General features: G+C 38.5%; 1 long non-coding RNA gene across 1 annotated transcript in view; it reads right to left on the reverse strand.

The window, feature by feature from the left end:
* Positions 1-2464: 2464 nt before the first annotated feature.
* Positions 2465-19989, reverse strand: part of LOC115495965 (uncharacterized) — a 32930-nt gene continuing 15405 nt past the window's right edge. The window contains exons 3-6 of the long non-coding RNA XR_012056990.1: positions 13276-13427; positions 12930-13057; positions 4991-5066; positions 2465-3185 (exon numbers count right to left, since the gene is read on the reverse strand). This is a non-coding gene — a long non-coding RNA (uncharacterized lncRNA). The remainder of the gene's footprint in view (positions 3186-4990; positions 5067-12929; positions 13058-13275; positions 13428-19989) is intronic.

Consider the following 19989-nt stretch of genomic DNA (forward strand, 5'->3'; position numbering starts at 1 on the left):
TGAAAATCCAGGAGAACAACTGGCACCACTACAAACCCGCACTAGCACAGCACAACACTACAGCAAATAGTACCTGTGTCTTCATGGCGTGCCCTGCTTTACTTCACTATCTGATTTTTATGTTATTATTGAAAATGAAATTAACCCAAACCTCAAAGCAATGGACAACACTTTCCAATCTGTTTTTTTAGCTAACTGTGCTGCCTACAGGATAAGATTAAAAACATTCCAGTTCTTGGAAAAGTATAAAAATTAGGCATCAAAACAGGTCAGATACTTACATATATCTTTTTGATGTGCTCATGTGATAGGAGAGCAGATTGATAAAGGACAGAAGAAATGCTAAATATGCACCATGACAAACAGTGAAAAATTAAGTATTGTAACTAACATTAATTACACTCTAGTAAGATGAATAGGCTGCTCATCATTAATGAGAATGTACACCTTTGTCTAAGTTTCACATCTACCTGTGATAAATGTGCTAACGGCGATAGAATACATCATAGTAACATTTGAATTAACAGCACACTAATAGATTGACATACAAGTATGAATAAAGCACTTAATCATAAACATTATACCACACCCAACAGCAAATTTTCCTTTTTGCATATATATCAAGTGAAATGTATAAACATTTTTTTCAGTTTATGGTTATTAGATTATCATCTAATGGAATTACCTCATACTATCCTAATATTCGTAATCCAGACTATTAGATACTTACGTGGTGGCTTTTGGGAGACATTCAGGCAGTTTAATTAAACAGTAAGGGGAATTTCTGAACAGAAAGGGTGGGGCTTGATCTCAGGACAAACTATCCACTGACTCTTCCCCATGTGGCAGGGATGGAATATTCAAACAATCTTCATGATGGGTAGACTCCAATGCTTATGAAAGGATTACTTTATTGACTTTTAATGACAACTGAAGCAGGTCTGCTAGCCTACAGTTCTTATCTATATCTTCAGTAGCCTTCTCTCCTGTGTTTCCTGGTTTTTCTGGCTGGGAGGCAGGGGGGTGATGGAGCCAGGCATGCAGCAGGAACGGCCAACACCGCCTGCTGTGCCTGCAGAACCCAGAGCTGCAGGCATCTGGGGCCTCCCCATTTCGGAGGAGCTGGGATGTGCAGATGCCGTGCCGTGCCATGCCTCCGCAGCAGCCCTAAGGGGAAGGTCCCCCAGGTGACAATGCCAGACCACTGTCCCTGTTCACCCATTGCCCTCTGAACGGCTCCTGACGGGTCTGGAAGCCGTCCTGTTTCTCTGGGAGGGGCTACCTGGCAGCGTGGCTACATGACCTAACGCCACCGCTGCGAAAAGCCATGGAAATGGCCCTGCTCTGCTGCAGGACCCAGCTGGGGCTAAGCAGACACTCAGCTGAGGAGCTGGACAAGGAAGCTGGAAGTGCAGCTTGGGTATGCTGCTCCAGCATCTCCCCTTCTCCCTGGCACAAAGACTGAGGTGCCCCGAGGGAGCATGGCGGGTGCTTGGCACAGCCAGAGTGCAGAGGTGACAGCTGGCACAGGGATCCTTCCTCGCTCAGGGTCAAGGCTCCAAGCACGGCTGGGAAGGGAGAGGGCTGGACTTTACTGCCCAGCCTCTCTCATGCACGGCTGCTGAAGTCTTCACTTCAATGAAGAGCTTGGCAGGCAGAGATGAGAGAGCAGAGGGAAGAAGAACAGGAGGAATCTTCTGGCTCAGTAGCAGCAAGCAGGGCTCTGCTACAGGTAAGACTAACAAATGGTGTAAAGACCAACTGTAATTCACAGAACAAACATTGTAAATTAGTTAAACATTACAAGAGGGAATTGTTTTAGCCGAATAGTTTCCTGAAGATCATTCAAACATTGCAAGCTCATCAGTGTATTTTTTATGCAATTAAGCAGATGGTTTAAAATACTTTAATTACTGCCAGGGCTCACCTAGGCTGCACAGTAGATGACACTGGACTTGTGTACTGCCTGATAGAAAATGCTGAGAGGTATTATACAAGCAGTGCCTGAATACTCGAGCTCAAGGAATCCATCTGCATGGACTGCAAAAAGCCCCTGCAGGTCAAAAGCCTATGGACACAAGTGAAAACCCATGTTTGCTGTCATTCTTGTAAAGCATACTGTGCCAAGACAGATTGTACTGGTGATCTGCTGGTAAAAGCAAAGCAGCATTCCAGGGGGAAGGAAGTCCCCACATGAGGAGCAAGGCACACACACGTGGTCAGAGCACTTAAGTCTAGCTTTTTCCTTCTCTCTAAACTGACAGATCTCTCCAGGAGAACTGGAAGTCTTGAAAACTGGTGTAGGGATTTCAAACTGTTTGTATGTTTCATACTGTTCTATTGCCACACCAGCACGCAAGCCAGCTAGACAATACAGTATGACTGCACTGATAGCTGCCATACCCACATTGAAAGCATATATTTTCTTCTTTGTTACACTAAATGGTACATTAACTTGCTTTCCTTTGCATTCCAGCTGGCAACTTATTGATTAGGGGACCACTTCTGGGCTTCTCCCTCCTATGTAATAATCTTCATAATTTCACATTTCTAAATGCTAAAAGCACACTAATGCAAGTGGGAAGAGTTTCCTCTGCTATTTCATATACTTAAGGAGAAGATGTTATCGATTCATATGCTTTACTCTAGAAGTGCTTTGCAAGGGCAATAAGTATTATTATTTTCATTTTAGCAAGAAGGAAAATGGTACACAGATTGCCCAAGGTCACCCTGCAGATCAGTTAGAGAGACAGGATTAAATTCAGACCTTTTGGGTCTCTGTGCAGAGACTCTTCTGCTGAGCTATTTTTGGAAGCCTCCATATGAGGCATGGCCATGATACACAACCCATTTTCATAGTCTAAAAGTAATTTATGACATTCAAAATATTTTCCCTGGTATTTTTTTATATAGCTATAACTATGAAGTGAGTTATTTGCAATAGCAGAAGAGGAGCTGAAAGAAGCAAAAAATTAAAATTTTGAGCTGAAGAAATTTACACCGGTTTAACTCCTACCTCCTGGACTCTAATGATGTTAACTCAAGCACTGTGTGCAGCAGCCACTGAAATTTTCTTGAACAAATTTTGAGTTGAACTCTGGGTCATGGAGATAATCTTCTTTTACAATAACTGCAGAAATGTATTCCTTATCAAAATTAATGCAGTTTTCCAGAAATCCATCAACCTAAGGGAAAAAAAAAAGGAAATGGTGTGTGGAGATAGTAATCAGGTAACAAAATTTGAAGCTTATGGAAATTTCAATATAGTTCAAAAAATACCAGCTTCATAAATTGTGAGTCAGTACCAGAAATGGTAAAAAATTATTCAGAACTGTTTTCCATATGTATTTTGATTAGTTTGGATACTTCTGTTGACACTGAATCTGCTCTTCTTTCCACACCCTCCCTTTACTGAAGCTTATTGTTACCTGCAAATACAAGTCTTTCTTTACTAATAAATTGTCTCCCACTCTTTTTTCCTATCTCCTTACATAAACACAGTATCCTAGGGTTTAACTAGTAAAATCTAAAAATTATATTAGAGGGGGGGAAATTAAATAAGTGACCTTACACACAAAGAAAGCAAAATATAGTCACATATTTTGTTATTTTAAATTTTTGTTACAAATAAATAACCTGCAGGTTTGTTCTGTGATCTCAGCAAGTCTTCTGAGTAATCTAGCAATTTGCTAACAACATCCTCAACACAGAAAAGAGAACAGAAAATTTTCACTCTACATGCAAATGATGCAAATATTGTACATCTCAATAATGTATTTTGCAATCACAGTTTTAAATCACTGTTTTAAATATCCTGGAGATATTCTGGTTGTTTCAGGATATGAGAAACAATTAATCTCTGGACACAAACAGTAATTGGACTAATGGCTGATTTACTAACATGAACTCCACTTAAAACTTGCAGTTTTAAGTTATTTTTTGTTATTCACAGGGACTGTTGCTTTTCAGAAATCAATCAGTAAGAAATCAAAATGACAAAACTATTTTTAATACATTACTTTGCAGAAGCATAACTTTTCAATGTTTAATCATAATGAGATTGGTGGGTCCAGTGTGTCAATCATTAACCTAATTTTAAGCAACAACTTGATTTCTCATACTTTCCTCACTGATCAATAGATCAAGCAGTCTGTCAAGTAGTGGCATGAATAATCCCTAGGACAGAACGATTGCTAAACTATTTATGAGCAATAACTTGGGATAAACTAAAACTCCATCTATGCAGTAGTCAAGATACCATCTTCATACACAGGGTTTTCTGACTTGCTTTGTATTCACTGCACTGACACTACCTGAAAGCATACAGGAAGATAGCTGAAACCCCATACTCTTTTGGGACATTCAGGAATTTCATGATCAGCTATGACTATCAATTATTTTACTTTTTAATTTGTTACTTTGTGTGGCTATCAGCAATTTTCTGGTCACTCCTTTTAATTGAAGAGAGAGGTTATATTCTCATATATACAGATAGGGACATCTGGACATTTTGAAACCTAAACATGTTGCCCCACACCCCTGTCTCAAACACTGCCAGAGCAGTAAGGACCAATATCATAAGCCTTTGATTTTCCATTGCCCCAAGGAAGACAGGGAAATCTGTGAAGTGTATATTAGTATCCACCTCAGAGCTGTCTAACACATTTTTGCAATTCCTCTGTCCTTTACAACACCATCAAATTAAAGAGGCAGAACTGGTATGTTTATATCCTAAATCAGAACAAAATCAGAAATCTTGCAGTCTAGTATGATGGGAAATGTGTCTTTTTCCTGATGTGTTTTGAACTCTTTCCACTTTTCAATCTTTTAAGTTTAGATAACATGGGCTAGGCAATGCAGAGCTGGAGAAAAGAGCAGAGACTGGAGGCTGGAGCACAGCCCTGACACTGAAAGTCTGCTGTGCTGTGATTGCAGTATTGCTGCTGGGAGCTGTCACAACAGCACTCATGGAAATGGGAACTTCACCCACCTGAAGGCATCCAGCGCCTCATCCTGCCTTGTTCTCATCCAAACCCATGGGTAGGGCTGGTGCAGTTACACTGCTCCTGGCAATTAGAAAAGAAATCCACAATATTTTATCTCTCATGAAAGCTTTTGAAAATGTTTGCATGTTCCCTTTCAGGGATGTGGGGCACAAAGGGAATGTTTTATCTTCTAGGAAATTTAGTATCTATATGTTAAAGATCTATTTAGCATTAATGAAAAAAATATTTTTCTCTCCATAACTAGCAGCCATTGATATATAGCAACTAAAGGCTTTGAAACCTTATTCTCTATTCCATATCTCATCATAGCTATTAAAGAAAGACTGAGAATTGGAACCTTATGCTGAATAGGTTTCCATCTACCCATGCCATCTTACCAAGCAAGACTTCAACTTCAAAATGTGCTGGTGCTTAACTGAGCCTCAGAACTTGCAAAAGCTGCAAGGAAGGCTGTGTTGAAATCGAATCTTTGGTGCTTGACGCTATCAGGTACATGAAATTCATCAGCATGATAAGTGTTCCTGCATGCAGCATCAATAGCCATCTTTCTTACATGATACAAAATTAATCCTTCACTTGAAGCAACTTTCTCTTGGTCACTATATCTTGTTTCTTGGTGACAAATGGACAGGATGTGCTACGGAGGAATTCAGCACAAAGGAGATGAAACAACGTAAACAGACATGCTGTAAACCTCCCACTGCTTACCTCTTCAGCATTTCAGCACTGCTGTCACCAGCTGCTCAGATGAATGATATGAGTTAGTATTTCCCCATCCTCAAAAAAAGCAAACAGGAGCTTTTTTCCCCTTTCACATGTGGGTATTTGGAATTGGAGGCCTCCAAGCCATGGCAAGAGCAGGGTACACTGTTGGGTAGGCACTGGCTCCTCTGGGAATGCCTACTTCAGGTACATTAGAGTGAGTGAGGCTGAGCACTGAGTTCTCAGCCTGTGGTTGCCTGACACAGTCCAGTCCAAACAAGCCTGATAATGACACCTCTCTAAAGAGCTGTCACAGCATCACATTAATAGTACACATTAGACTGAATTTCTGAAGCTTCTTTGGAAAAAGATTTTCTCTGGCACCCATCTGAGGAATCTGTTTTTTTGACATACATCTTGGAGCCTTTATACTTCCTAAACCATACTGACATTTAAGAACTGTATTCTTTGGCAATATTTAAATATGTCACATTTTGCAGAAATAAGATGGTAAAGGTGATTGCAATTCACTTGGGAACAATTTCTGAATTTGCCAAAATCCTGCTATTTCTGTGATCTTTGATAATTTCTTGAAACAGCACTAGAAAACCTATGTCTAGCAATAAAAACTAATTTAGTTGGACTGTTCAAATAAATCATATTTCTTAAATGTGCTCACAACATTTTTTTCGATTACCTTCTCCCCATATATATTTGAGATTTTCCAGCCTCAGATTTTCCCCCACAGAGACAGAAACAAGGCTCCACAGTGCTGCGTCACACTGGTTATAGCTTGAGTAGGTTCAGGAAAGTTCGCAAGTCCATCAGGTTTACCTAAAAAGCTGACAAGATTACAAAGCTCTGTGGTAAGAACTATAGATCCAGAACTTCCAAGTGAGACAAAAAATATCTGATCATTCTACCACAGAGCAAGAAAGAGAGACACATTGCTATATTGAAAATATTTTAAGCAGCATTTTCTGGATTAAGAACGCAGTCAGGTTTAGCAAGGTCATCTTTAGACTATTGTTACTGTTTCTAACTTTTACCTGACTAGTAACAACCTGGAAAATATCACACTTCCATTTTCACACCCATTGCAGACATGCTGCATGGCAAAAAATCATTAGAAACAAATGATTGCAGAGCCCAGTGAAACCAACATATTTACAACCTAGTCCAGCCAAGGAAACACCTTGATTTCAAACTCATTTACACAGGTGCTAATGACAGCCTATTTAATGCTTGACTTAAATGTCTTATTAAATCTTATTTATTAAATACTTATTAAATATACTGTACTTCTAGCTCTGAAGGATACCTTTTCTATATGAAAGATTTCTGAGTAGTCTATGCAGTTAAATAAAAAAGTAATTTTGACATCTTAAATTGTAAGTATTATTTATGTGTATCTGTAAATGAACAGGTTACTTCTTAATGCAATAATGGGAGTAGTATGTGAAATCTTTAACATACTGGCTTCTCTAATATTTTGCATTTCTTACTTCCATGAACACCTGATGAATATGCAGCCCGAAAGGACAGAGCAGTGTTATGAGATTGGCTGTCAATACTGGCATCAGGATTGCTAACAAATGCCTGGCATTTCAATCACAGGCAAGGCATGCACTGGGCAGAATGAACCAATGGGAATTGATTCCCAACAGGACACTGTGCCAAATCACTTGAATTTCTGCCCAGTGGCAATTGTGCAATAGCTGAAGTTTGGATGCACATCCCTCATTGTGACTATGGTCATACTAAAAAGGGTGAATTAAATCAATACAAAGCTGCTTTCAGCTGGATGTGGGGGCCACAGGAATGTGTTCCAGTTCAAAGCAGGGGAGCAGACAGTGACACTTGTTACTAAACAGTGGCTGGCAAACGCAGCACAAAGAATAGACCTGAGGCAGCAGTCTCCATGTTGATGGGAGCAAATTGTTAATGTATTGCTAAGGGAGGAAATCAAAAATGTACCATTTTCAGGATTCCTTGTCTTTTTTTGGCAGCAAAGGTAGAACTGGGGGAAGAGTGTGAGGGGACATGGTACCACAGGTGCAGAGAAGCAATATGCTTTGCTTTACCTTTAATGTAAAGGGAGTAGACATTGAGGGTGTAGAATCTTCTGTAAATCAGTCCAAAGAAACAGGCTTTGTCAGTATTATGTCACTTTAAAATTGCTTACCAGGAGCTTTATTTGGAGTACAAAGCTGAGGCCGCATCCCTGACCTCATACCTCTGATACAGGGGTAGAGTTGCTGTTGTGACCTGATAGAAGTATCACCCATGGAAGAAGAGAGAAGATTATTTTTTTCCAAAGTGCAGCCATACAAAATAAATATATATCCACAGGTATTAATACAGCAGAAATTCCTGATAAAATGTGCCTACTCTATATATCACCTGAAGCCTGTAGCCAGGCTGGCTTTGAATTTGTAGTTACTTATTTTTACACCTGTTCTGAGTATTCATCATCTCCCAGAAAACAGCCATGGAACAAAGGGGATGAAAGCATGGTCCTGAAACTCTCCTCCCAGATGGATACATCTTGAGCTATATCAGCATTAATGAATAAATCACCACCTATATATGAGTATGTGTAGATGTAAATATTATTATGTAGGTTTATATATGCTCCAGTCTATTTATATTTCTGTCACACAAGACATCAGCTCATTCCCATTTTATGTGGATGTTTGCACTGGGCTTGGCTGGGGCAGGGTTAATTTTCTTACTAACAGCTGGCACAGCAGTGTGTTTTGGATTTACTATAGAATTCTTGTTGACAACACACTGATGTTTTGGTTGCTAAGTAATGCTTCCCCTAAGTCAAGGACTTTTTGGTGTCTTGTGCTCTGCCAGAGAGGAGCTGCACAAGGAGCTGGGGGAGCACGGCCAGGGCAAGTGACCTGAACTGCTCAAAGGGATATTCCATGGCACAGAATGTTATAGACAGTGCATAAACAGAGGGAGTGGGATGTGAGGCCTGATCACTGCTGGAAATGGGCTGGGTCTGGGCAGGGGAGCCAGTGTATTGGGCATCACTTGCATTTCTTGGGGTTTTTCCTCCGTCCTTTTCTCTTTTATTATTATATTTTAAACTATTTAAATTGTTAAACTATTCTTATGTCAACCCACAAGTTTTACCTTTTATTCTGATTCCTCTCCCCCTTCTGCCACGGGGAGGCAGGAGGGGAGGGAAGAGGATGAGCGAGTGGTTGCATAAAGCTTAATTGTGGACCTGAATTAAACCATGACAATGTAGATAGGTGTAAGTTCTGTTCTTTGTTGTTATCTGTGATGACTTTTCTTTTACCAAGATTTTCTGTGTACTATCTGGTATTGTCAATCTGTGCCTTGGTGTCTTTGTTTCTCAGATGAAGTTCTCTCTCTCAAACAGCAAGCTTAGACCTCAGCTCTTCCACTTAAATTATGGAAGAAAATTGGTAATTAAGTTTTAACAAGATTTAAATTATATTAAAACCAGACAGTTAAAAGGAGACACTGCCTTGGGCTTTGTTGTAAATTTGTATAATTATTTTTAGTTCTCTGGAGGATGCATGATTATGTTTCTGTATTTATAAAAATACTGCCCTGGAGGTATGAAAATGAATTTTATAGTCCAGTGATTTGCATATTAATGTCAGTCTTATGGTGTAAAATGTATTTTTTAGCAAATAAATGTCCATGACAATTATCAAAATTTCCAATGAATTTTATAATATATTTTATCTCGATTAATTTCTTTTTTTTAAGTAAGGACAAAATAGGAAAGCCAATACAGCACAATGATAAAGATATAGGAGAGGAATGAACTAGATGAACTAAACAAAACAAGAATGGATTTTAAACTATGGATTATAATAGATTTGGTAAATAAGCATTAAGTCCTAACTCAGATTCTGATCCAAATCTCTTTAAAGACTCTTGGTCTGTAGATTTTCTGATAATAAAGTTCTGCATATTTGCCTTCCTACAGAAATATAATCACTGGCAAAATCATTATCTAGATCAAGTGTCCTTATATATTTTTCAGAATGAGAAAAAGAGAAACAGAGACAGAAGATATTAGTTGCTACAGTCCAAATTCATAACAAGGCACTGCTACTGTAATGTTCAAAGCTTGTATCACCAGTAGAGCAGAAGCTATGGCTTTATGGTGGAAGATCATGGAAGTGAAGCTATCTCTTCTATGCTGCTACATACAGGAAACTGCAGTTAGGTTAAGGTTTCCTTGCTCATCTTTAAATCTGCCTTGCAAAATCCTGATAAATTCACAATTGCTCTAATTCCTTATTTGTCTTGCATTTCATAATTTTTAAGAGACATTTTGAAAGACAGAAGTCCTGGGCCTGAAGCGCCAAGTAAAGCTATAGGCTTTTGGAGCTTGTCTAGACAATACAGGATAACAGTAACAATATTGCACTACTGCAGAATCCAGCCTTGTTACATATATGTAGACAAAATTCTTACCAGCATTCAGTCAAAAGACAATGAACTCAATGGGAGATTTCTTTGTGCATGTATGGAAAAATTACCATCATAGTTAATAATAATCCATTTTGTTATCAAGATAAATCCATTGGCCTTGCAGTTTATCTCCCCATGGAACTAATGTATTGTCAGCTGAAATAATGTGTTATTATCACTACAATAATTATAATTGTAATAATCTTAAACAATTATTTGGATTAGAAACCTGTCATATTGTCCAAGTTATAAGGAGAGCTAAATACAAGTTTTGTGATTTTTTCTCACAGGGAGTAGAGATGCTTGTGTGTCAAAAACTGTAAGAGAAGTGCCGTCTTAGCATCTAATAGTAGCAGATAAGGTGCATTTTACAAAAATGATCAAAAGCCAGTCAACTGCTGTCTCAGGGAAACACTTGTTAGGCCATAAATTAGCTGATTGCATGTTCAGAACTACGATTTCCATAAAGTCTCATTCAAGGAGATAGTAATGATCATTACTTAAATGTGACAAAATGTTGTCAAAGAGGGAACATACACCTGACATTCTCCACCAGACCCTTGCAAACATGACTCCTGGTATACAAATGTTTCCCCCATGTACGTTAACCAGAATATTTAGAGGTAAAGCAAAAATACTTTAAAAATAAAAATAATAAAATAAAACCAGTCAAGACTGAGCAAAATGTTTCTGTGATACTCCAATGTTGATGGCTAATCATGTATATAATCTTGGGAATGAAACAAGGTAGAAGCAAGCACAAAAAATTCTTGGGGTTTTTTCTTTTTTTTTTTTTTCAATCAAGAAATCTTTGGTAGGTTACTTGGAATGTTGTACCCACAATCAATTTTGTACCCACAACTTCAGAAATTACAGATGTGATTTTAAGTACTTGTCCTTGCAAAGTGCTAATTTTTGGCTTTGAGATGAATGGCAGGCAGGGGTGGAAAATCCCCAGTGCCTTGGAGCACTGAAGATGAAGAGAGCAGCTGAAGTAGTGGCAATGGATGAGACATGAGCACACAATCTCTATCCCATCCTGTATGGAGTCTGCCAGGCAAGGCTCCTCTTCAATAATCCCCTGGCAAAGTTCTAAAAGTATGGACCTCTCTCTATATGAGAATGGAATATTTTTGACTCAGGATCACATGCCACAAAACCATATTTAATATCTTGTAGTCGTGATTTATAATATTTGACTATGGACAGAAAATTATGCTTATTATTAGTAAAATATAAATATTTTATATATGCAGTACAAACCATTCATAAATAAAAAGTAAAATTTGAGGGTAGGACCTATTTATCTTCAAGGGTTTGCCAAAGATACGATGATGCTTATATATGCACAATTATAAACAGTACTGCATTTGACAAACAAGAGATATTTAAAAGAGCTACCACAGAGATGAAACTCTGGATTTTAAAATATTATCTTCCAGTTTTTCTGTTTTCCCATGGTTGGCTTAGGGTTAAAAATCAATTTAGAGGAAATACTTTTACACATACACAATCTACTTAATTAACAATCTACTTAATCAACAAGATAAAGTTTTGTAGGCAAATGTTCAGAATTGCTACCTGTTCCAGTTATTTTCTTTTTAATTGATGTTGATAGTTAGGGATCAATTACTCTTTGGCCTAAGTCTGTGTGTGTGGCAGGTGAAAGATAAACAAAGAAGGGATGAAGAGATGGCCAAAAGAGCCTTTCTTGCCTTCAGTCAATTTGCAGGAAAAGTCAATCACAACTGCAGTGCTCTGGGCCAGCCCATTCTGTCCCTTTAGGATGCAATAGTCCCAAAAAAAGGGCAAATGGGCCATCCCTGTCTGTGCCATTGTCATGGGTGAGCTTAGTTCATTAAAAGAGTAGCATCTGAGTGGTTCTGACAGTAGCCCAAGAAGAGGAAAAGTCCCAAATATTTGAATTTGTTGAGCCAATATAATTCTGCCTATCCTCTGTTCCAGGTTGCTTGGATTGTGAACTGTTCAGTTGTAGGAAGAGTGAAGGCTAAACTGCTGCTAGGGTTATCTTTGGTCTGCACAAAACCAGCACCGCAGAGAGGCACTGGAAATCAGACAGCAGTGTGTAGCTGTGTAGCTCATAGCTCATGGAATACTATAGAAAGCTGATTGATTACCAACACCTTGTTCCAGGAGTTTGCAGCCCTGTTTCATACTTTGAATACCTCATTATACAGAATCTGCACCTCTGGACTCTTCCTTTTCTGGGTGGTGTCATTTTGAAGTAATACATTACCAGTTTCCATCAGCTGGTAATGCATTACATCAGAAGAACAGCTGGCTCAGTCTCTCAATCCTTAAGAGTCCAGCAACTGCTGACTGTCATGATCTATTACATGAACTCTTCAGTCTATCATTGTAATACATCAAAACAAGGCACTGGTCTGAAGGTGTATTACTCAAAGAAAGGCAAAGCTGAGTGAACCTGTCCAGGAGAAGGGTTCTGGTTTAATTATGGAAGAGAAGTTACAGTATGCTGCTCAGAGAAGGTTTGTTAGCTTCAAATTTTTGGTGCATAGGTAAAACACATTTTTCATTAATATAATTTGTGCTACAGGAGAAGGTCACATTTCTACTCAGTTTGGAGGTAATCTCAACAGAGTTCTGTCAAAACACTGCAGTGTGCTCTGTATAAGAGAGGCTGCATATATAAGGGTGTCATGCAGGATTAGAGTTCAGCTGTAAGCACCAAATCCTATTCTTTTCATTTCTTGATGGATATAATCTCACCAGTGCGTTCTCGCTGCTCCTTCATTCGGTGGCACTCTCAGCAGGTTCCAGGTGATGCTGTGAGTCTGTAGAAAAGCAGCAAGCAGCAGAGAATGGGGCCTGAGGCATTGTCAGGGAAAGAGCTGGAGCTGAAAAAATGGAAAAAAACCCCAAAACCCAGAAAGTCAGACAGTTATCTGCAAATAAATATAAAAGATTATTTAATTCAAACCTTTTCATGAGAGTTTAATTGACTGTGGCTACTTACATCAGATTTCACCTTGATGGATGAGCAAGAATCTCCCCCATTGATTGGGACTGCAAACTTGATTTAGGAAGATCTTGGGCTGTTAAAGTAAAGACAAACCTGTTTCTTCCTCTTGGGTCAGGAAGGGTGGCTACATTTCTCTCTTCATTTAACCATAGCTTCTATTCTGCCCAAAAACAGGAAATGGTCCCAAAATGTTCCCTCTGGATTGGATTCATACAGAGAGGTGGAGTATGAATTGCATTTTTCACCTGCAAACCCATGGATGATAGACAGAATATGGAGGACAACCAGTTAGAACTAAGGCAGTGAAAAGTTCACTTGCCTGTAATAGACAAGTATTATTTCCCAGTAATTTTTCAAAGACTCCTGCCTAACCATTTTTCTACGTATCTCAAGGTCCAGCTTCTTTATAAAGGGCTCAAGATATCTCCTTCAGTGTATGTCACTGACTTCACATTGCAGTTTTATCGGTGTTGCTGCAATACTAACCTCCATGGTCCCTTCTCCTGCCTGTCATGCAGTATATGCTCAGTAATGCCCTGAGAATTTAATACTTTCCTGATGAAAATTCCTGCAACCTTACTGAAGTCCCTTTCTATCCAGTTTCTCAATCAAAGTAAACTTTGGTTGGTTTGATTCTGATAAACATATTAAAACCAGTGTAATATGGTATTCCTTTAGTCTGTGTCTTTTTTTTCTTTCTCTGTTATACTTCATTGCTCTAGCATAGAATATTTTAGTTGGAAAAGACTTAGAACAATCATCTAGTAGATCTAAATACAGAAAAAGCTTTTCTGAGTGAGAGTTGCTGCCCCTGAATGCACATTATTAGCAGAATAAACCCCCCAAAATTTAACTTCATGGTGAATTAGGAAACTGAGGGTCATACATTTTTCTGCTCATGTTTCTTTTCAGTAGATGTAGCAGATATCTAATGTTCTTACAAGGAAATTGAGAACATCAGTTGATCTGAGATGGGGGCAATGGACAGCTGTTTTTTTAGATAGCATAGTATATTATAAGAATCATGAATCAAAGACATACCTGAAAATGAACATTTCACCAATATGTTACATTAATCAGAACAATTTTAGTTCCTTGTTAATGTTTACAAGATCTAAACAGTCCTTTATTTACAAAAGAGATGGTTCACACTGATATGTGTGATATGGGCCCTTGAATAAAACATGCAGATTAAAAATGTGATCAGTAATGAGAATACACAGGGCTGTTACACACACTTTTGTAAACCTTGAAAAGGATTCAGCATGCCACAGGTTTAGTTGTGAACGTGGCTGATGTGTCCTTTGCTGCAGTATCTTGCTGTATTGCTGTTGTGGGAGGGTGAGAACAATAAAGACAATAGAGACACAGGATGACAAGTAAACACCTGTAACAAAATAGCAGGAAGGAGAAGAATTGATTAATGGATGATATCCCGTAAGGATGTCTTGATGAGGGGACAGGTGAGACAGCTGCTGAGATAAAGAGTACCTCAGTAAAGAAAACTTCCACCAGCTTTCTGTTTTTTAAAATAGCTAAGTCTTGCAGAATTCACCTTTTCAGTAAAATGTGAAAGAGCGGATCCATGGCTGTCTGAGGCATGTGCCCTCTTTGTCCCATGATGTGGGAACTACTGTGACCTCCCAAGTTTTCCTTACTGACACAGTGAATCCATCTGTTCCAGATAAGAACATGGACATTGCCACAGGAACATAGCAAAATAAGTACACTATAAGAATCAGAAATTATGTGCTGTCACCCATTTTCCAGTGTCACTTACTGAAAGCAAAGTAATCAGAAAATATGAATAAAGTACTGTCTAAATACATCTTTCAAAGAAAATTAACAGATTAAGAATTTATCCTCTGATAGCACTTGGAGCATGTATCTTTCTTCAGTGGGCACATTCTGTGTACCTGAGCTGGTATATACTGAGCTATGTAACTACTTGTGATTTATTTACTGGAAGGGCTGGATTCAGCAGAAGTAGTCTATGGTGACCTAATCTAGTTGAAGACATTCCTGCTTGTTGCAGGGGAGCTGCACTAGATGATTTTTAAAGATGTCTTCAAGCCAAACCGTTCTGCCATGCTGTGCCTCAGGCCCACGGATACCAGGCCATGCATTGCCTGGTGGAAGCCTCACACAGAGCTACAGAGGAAAGCTGGATGGAAACAGCCTTTGGTCACGGACCTCCCCAGTCCTTGTGCTCTACCTGACAAATTCTGAAGGGAATGATGTGTGAAAAACAACAGATGATGAAATGTGTATAACACAGATAGGAAAGCAAAGTATCTATGCTGGGCCATTTCAGCTTTCCTTAGACAAGACACAAAGGGACAGGAGAGGTTTTGGAAGAATAAATTCATTGCTCTACTTCTCTCTCTGGTGGATACTAGCAAGGTAAGACCTGGGTGGGTGTCTGTTGGCATCTATGGAAAAAATAATGCCTTAATATATTCTTATGTTTATACTCAACAGCATTTTGAACCTGAAAAAAGTGTACCAGCCAGTCTGTAAACCCCGTGGAAGATTTAACACATATCCATAAATTATGCAAGAAGTTCCTGTATTCTGTTACAATAGCCAAAGCTAAGTGGCCACTTAATGACTTCAAGAGACTTGACAAAATAATTTTTTTTAACTTACAATCTTCTGCCTGTTTATTCCAATTGTTTTATGTGACTTCAGGGTACATGTGGTTACTTTCCTAAACTGGTACCTAATACTGCAAGTTTTCTAGAATATAAAAATTTTCTGCATCCAAACACCATGTCCCTACCAACACAGGGATAAAAATGGTGCTTATTGTATGCACCTGTCCACACAAAATATATAAATAAATCCATTTCAGTAAGCTGAATGAACCCATTTCTCAGCCCAGGGCACACCCACACTACAGGTAATTTTTAAGATGCACACGGAGATCAAAGAATCAAAACCCAAAAATGCTCATGCCACTGAATTTTGTTCTGACTTTTATTAGCCAGTGAATTGAAGACAAAAATGAACAAATAAAGACTGACTACCTTTTGTACATTCCTTCTTAAAGGAACTCAGAGCAAGAAACCCTACAGAGAAGATCACTATTTTTTAATGTCATCTAGGAATCTACTTGAAGCTAGTGTAGCACTTGATTCTGGCACTCTCTGCAATATCAGTGCTTCATTGTCAATTAGTATTTGGACCAGCAGAGCTGCTAAGCTGTTCTGCTTCTATGAAAATAATTTTTCGTGCTGACTACACTTATTCCTTTCCTCTTCATTTCTGTATTATAAATCATCTTAAGCTTGTCAGGGGTATTATTAATCACTTATTGTTACCTTTTTCAATATAACTTGAAGACCAACATTCCCCAGCCACAAGTGTCAACATCTTAAGTACTGTTCAGACATTTGAACATAATATACTGTTTCTAAGTCTTCCGTTGTATTACTAGTAGGATAATTATTACAGCAAATGATAAAATACTGCAAAATTGTTTTCTCCCCCCCTTAATAACATAAATAAAAGAAGCAATTAATTTCCTACAATAAAAACAGGCAATACAATAACGTACAAATGTGGAGTTTCTTCATTATTGCATCAAATTGCAAAACGGAAACATATAATTTCAAAAGGCTTATAAGCAAAAATGGAAACACAGCTGATGTTGCGTCAGCATGTAGCACAAAACTGTGAAGCTTGCACAGCTCACAGCTAGTCTCCTCAAATGGAGCAGTTAACATTTCTAAATGAAATACATAACACAGAGAAGCTTCTCCCTTTTTTTTTGAGCCTATACTTCCAGAATTTAAGGCAATTTTGCAGAACATTACTCTCCATCCAATACTATAACCTTATAGCATCACCAGTTATTTTAAAACCTGTCTATCACACAGACCTACATCTATAGCTTTATTGACACATCTTGTGACAGATGGCAATAATGTTTTCAAATGGAATCAATGTACTTCTAAACTGATACACCTTCCTCTACACCCCATATATTTATCAGATGTGTTTTCATACCTCTTTCTGCAGTGGTATTTTGGTTTGTTTGGTTTTAGGTTGCTGAGAAAAGGTAATACATTTTATTTGACATCTCGTGCAATTTTACAAGTATTCAGGGCACATTCCCTGCTTTGCATGGAAAATGTATTTGCACAGTTGTCAGAATGATGGACAAGGGGAGAATGATAGGAAGGAGCACTGATCTTTGCTTGTTATTACATACAATAGCCCAGTAGGAATCATGATGTGTTGGTGAGACAAACTGTGTCCCATTCTGGAACATATTAAGTTTGTCTCCAGGACACACATGACTTCACTAGGGTGTCTAACCTCATTCATAATAGATGCTAATCTTTTCAGGGCTGACTGATGACAGCACTTCCTGCCCTTCACGGAATTAGAGCTGGGTTTTATCAAAGGACTCAAACTGCCTGCTAATTAGACTAATTCCCTTCATCATGAATTATTTATTTCCATTGGTAACCGACCACTGTGACATTAATGGGTTCTGCTCAACTTAGTTTCGTACTAATATACACTATAAGTTAAATGTTTAAAAACTCCTGATACTTCACTCCAGGTCAAGTGTATCTTCATGTAACTCTTGATGTTTTCAATAAAGTTTTGATAATTAAAGACAGAATAAAGTGCTCATTGCTAAGGAAAAGAAAAAAGAAAAAGAAAATAAAGCATAATTTTAAAATTATGAAATCAAGTTGCTGGTTTGTTGGTTTTTTCCCCGAAAATGTGAAGCAATATACACATATTTAAGATTGATAATAGAAGTCCTCTACTGCACTAAGAGGGTCTCAAGGCAATTCACTGAACCAGATCCATATCCTCAGCCAGAACATGTAGTGCCTCTGTATTCAAAATTCTCACTCAGCTGAAGGAGTTTTTTGTGTTTAATATCAAAAATGTGTTCTATACTTAGGTAGCAAATGTCAAATATACAAGCACAAAGAATACCTAGCAGACACCAGCACTGCTGGGTGGAGAAGGCCAAAGGTAGAGTGTGGCCAACACTGGGATGAAGCTGGCCAAAACATAAAGCACCGTTCTGGGATGTCTTAGCAGCAGGATCTGGGTCCAGAGGCCATCTATGCAGTGTGTACAAAGTCTCAGCAAGAGAACTGATGGCTGGTTTCGGCATCACTGTTCACAAGTTACATTGACAACAGAGAAAATCCAGGGAAGTGCAACAAAAATTAAAGCAATTTAGAAAACATGACCAATGGAGAATGATTTGTAATAATGTTTAAAAAAGAATATGATGACATCTTCACTTATGCAGAAAGATGTTATAGTTAGACTGGTGATCAGTTTTCTACATGTCTACAACAAGCAGAACAAGAGAGAACCATTTCAGCCTGAAGCCATGGAGAAACATTGGGAAAACATTTCCTAGCTGTAAGGACAGAAAAGAACATGTCTAACCAGATAAAAAGGTTGTACAATTCTCAGCACTAAAGGGATTATAGTTTTGGCTAGTTAGGCAGATAATTGTTGCAGAGGTTTAGGTGTATGTGAACTGATAAAATTATTTTCTGAGGCACAAAAATAATTCAGTTCAATTACTGGTATATCAATTTACCTTATAAAATTCTTGTGGATTTTTCCATTTCTAAAGAAAAAAATTCTATTTAAAAGTTGTGATTATTTCTCAATGATAAGAATGTCTCTTTCAGGAACATTATATGCAGAATAACGTTTCAGATTTCTAGAACTAAACTGTTAGTCTTTTCCACTGGCAACACAGACAGTAAATGTATTCAAGTCCAATTAATTAATGGAATTTTTGTGACTCATACCCAGGACAGTACAGTTCAGGCTGTATGTTTTACAATGGATTTGTTTCCTATTGTGGTGGGTTGACCCTGGCTGGATGCCAGGCACCCACCAAGCTGCTCTATCTCTCCTCTCCTCAGCATGACAGGCAGGGACAAAATAAGATAGAAGAGAGCTCATGGGTCAGGATAAAGGCAGTTTGGTAAAATAAAAGTAAAGCAGGTGGGGAAGCAAATTAAAACAAAAGGTTTATTCTCCACTTCCCATCAGCAGGCAATGTCCATCCATTTCCCAGGAAGAAGGGCTTCAGTACATGTAACAATTGCCCTGGAATACAAACCTCATAATAACAAATGCTCACCTCATCCCCACCCTAACTCCCTCCTTAGCTGTTATATCTGAGCAGACATCACACACTATGGAATATCCCTTTGGTCAGTTTGGTCAGCTGTCCTGACTAAAGCCCCTCCCAAGATCTTGCCCACACCCAATTTCCTGGGTGAGGAGGGAACACTGGGGAGACAGCTTTGATGCTCTGTGTGCACTGCTCAGCAGCAGCCAAAAGAGCTGTGTGTTACCAACACCTCTGCAGACACAAAAATGAACTCCAGCTCAGCCCGACCCAACACACCTATTTACCTGAACTCTTTGGAAATCAAGAGACAACATACTACTTGCTCAGGGATGCCATCCTTGAATTGCTTCTCTTTTTGCATGTTGCAGAGCTGGGCTCAAAGCTCCAAGATATTTTATACAAACTCATTACTAACTGGTGCATATTCTCACTCAGTTCACAAAATGGTTTGATTACCCTGTCTGTGAAAAATGAGGAAGATGTATACAACACATCAGAAGAATCAATAAGAGGCTTGTTTGGGGTAATATTTGTAATGACAAGGTGAGTTTAAAATAATAAACAGCAGAAGACAGCTAGACACTTTATATCCCTTAGCCTAATAAAGACTTGGACTACAGTATATTTGATAAATAGTCTTTCACTTGATAGCCATAAAAGAACACATATCT

The sequence above is a fragment of the Taeniopygia guttata genome, chromosome 7 (assembly GCF_048771995.1).
Source record: "Taeniopygia guttata chromosome 7, bTaeGut7.mat, whole genome shotgun sequence".
NCBI lineage: Eukaryota > Metazoa > Chordata > Aves > Passeriformes > Estrildidae > Taeniopygia > Taeniopygia guttata.